The 7722-nt window shown below is 43.1% G+C and overlaps 1 pseudogene; it reads right to left on the minus strand.

Moving 5' to 3' along the window:
• Positions 1-621: 621 nt before the first annotated feature.
• On the minus strand, positions 622-6663 carry LOC137238125 (uncharacterized; annotated as a pseudogene).
• Positions 6664-7722: the final 1059 nt, after the last annotated feature.

The raw sequence follows: 7722 nt of genomic DNA on the forward strand, positions 1-7722 counted from the left end.
TATGGCCCACTCCCTCTTAAAATACTCTTTAATACCTTCAATTTGATACACATGCCATACAAACACATTCCAGGGTTACCCAAGTTCATTATACTACGAGGTGGTTTTCCCTTATTTTGTCTCCACAGTTTTCAACTGAGTATGTAATATTCGGTTACACCCGAACTTAGCCTTCCTTACTTGTTAAATATTGGAGTTATTTATTCAACAGTTTAGTGATTAGAACTTAGCAGAAGGTTGCAAATAAGAGGATTTGCAGTAAATTCGTTACAGTATTTTATTCTAAATAGAAGTTATTACAGCAGGCCCTTTCAATGCCACGAACAGTGCAGCAACTTTATCTTCAGCATTCCAGTTGTTCACTACTGCGGTCTTCCCGAACTGTACCTTAAAGACCTGGAAAGGAGAGAACCAAAGATGGAGTTTTTACCTTCGTATTACTCGCTGAAGCAGCCGGGCGATTAAGTTGCAATCCCTGTATACGACCTCTCAAAACATCTACCTCTGCCTAGAATTTTTCTTCAAACTGCATTATTTTTTCGTCCATGCGCGCTTCGAGTTTTGATGATATACGCGCCTCTTGTGCTTCTAGTTGTACTGTTATGCGTGTCTCTTGTTCTTTCAGTTGATTTGCGTATATGTCTTTTGTACTTCCAGCTGTGATGAAATTTGTGTTTCCTTTGCTTCAGTCTTGGCTGTTATTCGGTTCTCCTGCGATTCCAGTTGGGATGACATTTGCGACGACATATCTGAATTGTGTGCTTTCTGTGCTTCCATTTTGGATATTATACGTGTCTCTTGTGATTCCAGTTGGGATACCATTTCAGTTGATATTTTTGACGGCTTCAACACTGCTAGAATCGCGTTAGTGTCAACACTTGCCAATGGATTTGGAGTTTCTATCTTCTCCTCCTGTTTAGTCGCTGGCTCTTCTACATCAGGATAAAAGACAAACTCGTCCACATTAATTCTTTCCAACTCCAATACCTCTCGTAGCCGTGCTTGAAGTTCGATCTTATTGCCGGTTGTATTCAATCCACTGTTCTCCAACTCCTTTTTCAGTCGCTGGATCCTTAATTCACTTAACTACGCCATGGCCTTGTTGTGCTCTACAACTCTGGAATTTATTCAACAGTTCCTCTTCTGACACCAATTGTAACGAATTTTGTACAATTCTGCTTATTTGCAACCTTCTGCTAACGTTCGAATCATTAAACTGTTGAATAAATAACTCCAATATTCGATAATGCAAAATTTTCTTTATTAGACTACTTTCAAAATTACACTTCTATTGCTCGACAGATAGCGTTCTTAATCAAAACTGGTTGTCGTGTCCCTACTTTTACTGCTTTTATTCTGTGCGGTTTCCTTGTTGACATATTTCTAGGCGCTTCTATTTCCAGAACTTACTAGTTAGTTATCAGCTATAAAATTACTCAGCTGTAACTACAGATGCATGATTTTAAAGCTTCTCTCATACCCCATTCGCGTCTATATGTAAGTGATACTTGCACAATTATTGCATACTTTGATTGATTTAATGATGTGCATACAAGTCACTGCTTAGCATCGGCTTAGAGATGATAGTATCCCTTAGTGTTGCTAATATTCGTCAAAATACTGTTTAGTTAAAATCTTGTTTTAATTAAAAATGTCGTTTGAAATTTGAGTATGTTATAGATATATAAACACAGTTTTCAGCTAAACAAAGCATGAACGAGGTATCGGGATGAAAAAAGTAATTGATTAGTGCCATCATGAAATTTCAGAATTTTTAATATTCACCCTGTTCCTTATAACCGCGATTGATTGATTTCACGTATAAAAACCCGCAATTCTTTATTTGACAATAACTGCTCAAACAACACAAAAATTGTTACAGGAGTACATGATGACGCGTTTTGATCCCAGGAATCACTGTGCGGTGGCACATGGTTATCATTCAATACTATTTAAAAGTTATTAACAAACGTTTTGAAAAATTTGATGTTTTGTTTCAGCCATCAGTTTAAAATTGATAGATCAACAATATATTACTTACTCACTTACTTAATTGGCGCTTAACCGTCTAAACGGTTATGGCCGTCCAACAAGGCGCGCCAGTCGCTCCTTCGCTCCGCCAACCGGCGCCAATTGGTCACACCAAGGGAGTTTAAATCATTTTCCACCTAGTCCTTCCAACGGAGTGGGGGCCGCCCTCTACCTCTGCTTCCATAGGCGGGTTCCGATAGAAACACTTTCTTGGCCGGAGCATCATCTTTCATTCGCATAACATGGCCTAGCCAGAGAAGCCGCTGCGTTTTAAATCGCTGGACTATGTTGATGTCTGCGTATAGCTCGTACAGCTCATCATTAAATCTTCTTCGGTACTCGCCATCGCCAACGCGTAGAGGTCCACAAATCTTTCGAAGAACTTTTCTCTCGAACACTCCCAAAGCCGCTTCATCTGCTGTTGGCATGGTCCATGCTTCTGCCCCATATAGCAGGACGGGTACGATAAGTGACTTGTAGAGTATGATTTTCGTTCGCCGAGAGAGGACTTTACTTTTCAACTGCCTACCTAGTCCCAAGTAGCATTTATTGGAAAGATTGATTCTTCGCTGTATTTCAGTGCTGACGTTGTTGCTAGTGTTGATGCTGGTTCCCAAATAAACGAAGTCTTTTACTATTTCGAAATTATGGCTGCCAACAGTACCGTGGTTGCCAAGGCGCATATGCGCTGACTCTTTGCTCGATGACAGCAGGTACTTCGTTTTGTCCTCATTCACCATCAAACCCATCGCAATCGCACGATAGGGGGTCACCCTGTCTAAAACCTCGTTTAGTTTCGAACGGCTCGGAGAGGTCCTTCCCAATTCTGACTGAGCTGATGGTGTTGCTCAACGTCATTTTGCACAGCCGTATAAGTTTTGCGGGGAATCCAAATTCAGACATAGCGGCATATAGGCAGCTCCTTTTCGTGCTGTCGAAGGCGGCTTTAAAGTCGACGAAGAGGTGATGTGTGTCGATTCTCTTTTCACGGGTTTTTTCCAAGATTTGGCGCATTGTGAAAATCTGGTCGATGGTAGATTTACCAGGTCTGAAGCCGCACTGATAAGGTCCAATCAGCCGGTTCACGGTGGGCTTCAATCTTTCGCACAATACACTTGAAAGGAACTTATATGCGATATTAAGAAGGCTGATTCCACGATAGTTGGTGCATTTTGCAGTATCCCCCTTCTTGTGGACTGGGCAAAGAACACTTAGATTCCAACCGTCGGGCATACTTTCGTCCGCCCATATTTTGCTAAGAAGCTGCTGCATGCGCCTTACCAACTCCTCGCCGCCAAACTTGAATAGCTCCGCAGGCAATCCATCAGCGCCCACGGCCTTGTTGTTTATCAATCTGGTTATTGCTATTCTTCGTCATAATCGGGCGGGATCGGGTTCTTCATCTCTGCGCGGTGAATTGCTGCCTCCATTTAGGAGAGCAGAGAAGTATTCCCTCCATAATCTAAGCACTCTTTGGGCATCAGTTACAAGTTCGCCGTTTTCACTCCTACATGAGTTTGCCCCCGTCTTAAAACCTTCCGTCTGTCGCCGTATTTTTTGGTAGAATTTTCGGGCGTTATTCCTGGTGGCTAGCAGCTCAAGCTCCTCGCACTCACGCCTTTCTGCTTCTGCTTTTTTCTTCCTGAAAAGGCGTCTCGCTTCCCTTTTCAACTCACGATAGCGTTCACACACTTCTCTTGTCGCGCTCGCTTTTAACGTAGCCCTGTAGGCAGCGTCTTTTGTTTCGGTTGTAACGCGGCATTCTTCATCGTACCAGTTGTTTTTTCGTGGCCGCCGGTAACCAATTTTTTCCTCGGCGGCAGTACGAAGTGCTTTGGATATATGCTCCCACTGCTCCTGTATTCCTTCAGGATGAGTTGTGCTCTCAGAGAGCAGGTGTGAGAGTCGAGTTGCGAAATCATTGGCAGTCTGTTGTGATTGAAGCTTTTCGACGTCTAGCTTTCCTTGTGTTTTTTGTTCCTTGGTTTTAGCCGCGTTGAGGCGGGTGCGTATTTTGGCTGCAACAAGATAATGGTCCTTCTTTGCCCACCCTGGCGTTAAAATCGCCAAGCACGACTTTTATATCATGACGGGGGCAGCGATCGTATGTGCGTTCTAATTGTTCATAAAAAGTGTCTTTAACCTCATCGTCTTTCTCCTCTGTCGGCGCATGGGAGCAGATGAATGATATATTAAAAAATTTTGCTTTTATTCGGATAGCGGCGAGACGCTCGTCCACAGGCGTGAACGCCAGCACTTGGCGACAAAGTCTCTCTCCCACCACGAATCCGACGCCGAAACTGCGCTTATTCGTATGGCCACTCCAATGTCACAATTTTTGATCTTCTTTCTTCTTTGCTTCGTCCAACGCATTTCTTGGATGGCGGTGATGTCAGGTTTTGCTTTGACGAGGACATCAACCAATCGGGCATCTGCACCAATCCCATTCAGGGAGCGGACGTTCCAGGTGCATGCCCTCAATTCATTTTCCTTCAAACGTTTGCCATGGTCGTCATCAATAGAGAGTGTATTTATCCGAGGCTTGTTGTTATATTTCATTGGAGTATGATTTTACGTGGCGGGTCCCAAGTCCAGCGCACAACCCGCTCAGCGGAGGTGAAAATATTACTTGGCACGTTTATATAGCGAGCCGCTTGCTCCAAGACAGACGCCCGCTTGCAGCCGCACCTAGAGGTGTACAGACGCTGCCGATGAGATCTCCCTCGGCTAGCCTTTAAACCGATAATATCAGAGTGGCCTAGCCAGGTTGTCGCCTTCTCACATTAGCTCACCGTTAAACGGATATTTAGCGGCTACCCAGAGGATACTTGGCCGCAAGCGACCGGCAGTAGTGAGCTGCTTGAACCGCATGCAAACGAATCGCTCTGGCCATTCCCAGGTGAATGGCGGTCAGAAATTTTCCCCGCTTTCGTGGACTTCTACACACGGCCCAACCATCCCAATATATTATTTAATGTAAAAAACCTCTTAGGAGAATTTTGCGAACAGTTGCGCTTACCGGAGGCCTGTTCCTTCACCGGAACAGTCTTCTTAAAATCAGGGACGATGGTTTTCGTCCACCCAAATTCTGTCCCTGACTCCTAAACGTCTTCAGACAATGCCATGGAGAACAAGTTAGGGACGTTTGCCAACATTTTCAGGATGTGTATAGCCACCTGCCTATGCCTACTGCGCATCCTCCGTTGGCGTAGCCGGAGACAAGCGGGCGGGGTGCTCCTCCATGTCAGTTCCTCCCTTGGTAGCAAACTGCCTACAAAGAGATTTACTAACAGAGGCAGGAGGCCCAGTCGCCGCCCAAAGCTTCCCTAGAGGAAGTGATGGGCGATGTACCAAGCTACGGCGACGACTGAAGCCTTTGCACACCACCCGTAATAGCTGCACCGCGGCTGGTAGAGGGGACCTGCATCGAACGAGCTCCCAAATTGATGGATGCTACGCCTTCCGCCTTTTTGCGAGTTCCAGCCTCGTTACAATTATTTTTATTTTTAAAAACTTCCATTACTAAATCCCACGATTTACGGAGAATGGGTCGTCCAATGCATTTTATACCGTTGCTGCTAATGTTGGCTTTGGGTTTGCGTATATGGCTCGCTTGGTTTCGAAGTCCCGTATGCCATTTATAAAGCTTGAATTTTTACCCTTTCGGTGTATTCCACGGGTGCGTCGGCATTCGCCAAATGTGCAAGCCTTTCGATATCTAACGCAAACTCTTGCAAAGTCTCATTCGCTTTTTGATAGCGGTTTTGCAACTCTATTTGGTATATCTGTCTCCTGTGTTCGCCTCCGTATCGCCTCTTTAGAGTGCTCATTAATGTTTCATAGTTGTTCCGTTCGTACTCTGGAATTGTCTGCAAGATTTCAGCTGCAGTGTAATATTGCGTGGAATTCACCTCACTTCAAACACGCTTAATGTTACAAATATACCTACAAACAAACGTTCATATCTAATTGACCCAGATAACTATCATGAGTGCATTCGCATTTGCCAAGTCGCCCAATATATTGATGTGTCGTACCAAACTGCTCAAGCGGGATTCATATCGACAATATGTAGGTCAATATAATAAGTTGCTGGCAAACCATTTCTTACTATTGAGTCATTAACCCCTAGTATGTAAATATTAATGTAAGTATGTACATATGTATAGGTTAAGAACTTGTGTATAAATAGGAATGAATTTTATCAATAAATGAATTATTCTGATGTCATCGCTGAACATTCGCGCACAACCAAAATCATTAGTAATTTATTCTAAATAGAAGTTATTACAGAAGGCCCTTTCAATGCCATGAACAATGCAGCAACTTTATCTTCAGCATTCCAGTTGTTCACTGCTGCGGTCTTCCGAACTGTAGCTTAAAGATCTGAAAAGGAACAGAACCGTTAAAAGATGGAGTTTTTACCTTCGTATTACTCGCTGAAGCAGCCGGGCGGTTAAGTTGCAATCCCTTTATATGACCTCTCAAACCATCTACCTCTGCCTCGAATTTTTCTTCAAACTGCATTATTTTTTCGTCCATGCGCGCTTCGAGTTTTGATGATATACGCACCTCTTGTGCTTCTAGTTGTACTGTTATGCGTGTCCCTTGTCCTTTCAGTTGAGTTGCCATATATATCTTTTGTTCTTGCAGCTGTGATGAAATTTGTGTTTCCTTTGCTTCAACCTTGGCGTTATACGGTTCTCCTGCGATTCCAGTTGGGGTGACATTTGCGACGACATTTCTGAAATGTGTGCCGTCTGTGCTTCCGCCTTGGATATTATATGTGTATCCTGTGATTCCAGTTGGGATGCCATTTCGGATGATATTTGTGACGGCTTCAACACTGATAGTTTCGCGTTAGTGTCAACACTTGCCAATGGATTCGGAGTGTCTATCTTCTCCTCTATTTTAGTCGCTGGCTCTTCCACACAAGGATAAAAGACATACTCGTCCACATTAATTCCTTCCAAATCCAATACCTCTCGTAGCCGTGCTTGAATTTCGATCTTATTGCCGGTTGTATTCAATCCACGGTTCTCCAACTCCTTTTCCAGTTGCTGGATCCTTAATTCACTTAACTTTATTCAACAATTCCTCTTCTGACACCAATTGTAACGAATTTAGTGCCATTCCGCTTATTTGCAACCTTCTGCTAACGTTCGAATCACTAAACTGTTGAATCAATAACTCCAATATTCGATAATGCAAAATGGTCTTTATTAAACTACTTTCAAACTAACACTTATATTGCTCGACAGATAGCATGCTTAATCAAAACTGATTGTCGTGCCTCTACTGTTGCTGCTTTTATACTCTGCGGTCTCCTCGTTGGCATATTTCTAGGCGTTTCTATTTACAGAACTTACTAGTTAGTTATAAGCCATAAAATTACTCAGCTGTAACTACAGATGCATGATTTTATAGCTTCTCTCATACCCCATGCGCGTGTATATGTGAGTGATACTTGCACAATTATTGCATACTTTCGGGAGTATCTCAGATATATGTATGTGGTTGTGCGTTGCTTCTCCGCTGTGTGTAAGTACATATGTGTAGATATAATGATTGATTTAATGATGTGCATACAAGTCACTTCTTAACATCGGCTTAGAGATGATAGTCTCCCTTAGTGTTGCTAATATTCGCCACAATACTATATAGTTAAATTCTTGTTTTAATTAAAAATTT

The sequence above is a fragment of the Eurosta solidaginis genome, chromosome 1 (assembly GCF_040869045.1).
Source record: "Eurosta solidaginis isolate ZX-2024a chromosome 1, ASM4086904v1, whole genome shotgun sequence".
In the NCBI taxonomy this organism is placed as follows: domain Eukaryota; kingdom Metazoa; phylum Arthropoda; class Insecta; order Diptera; family Tephritidae; genus Eurosta; species Eurosta solidaginis.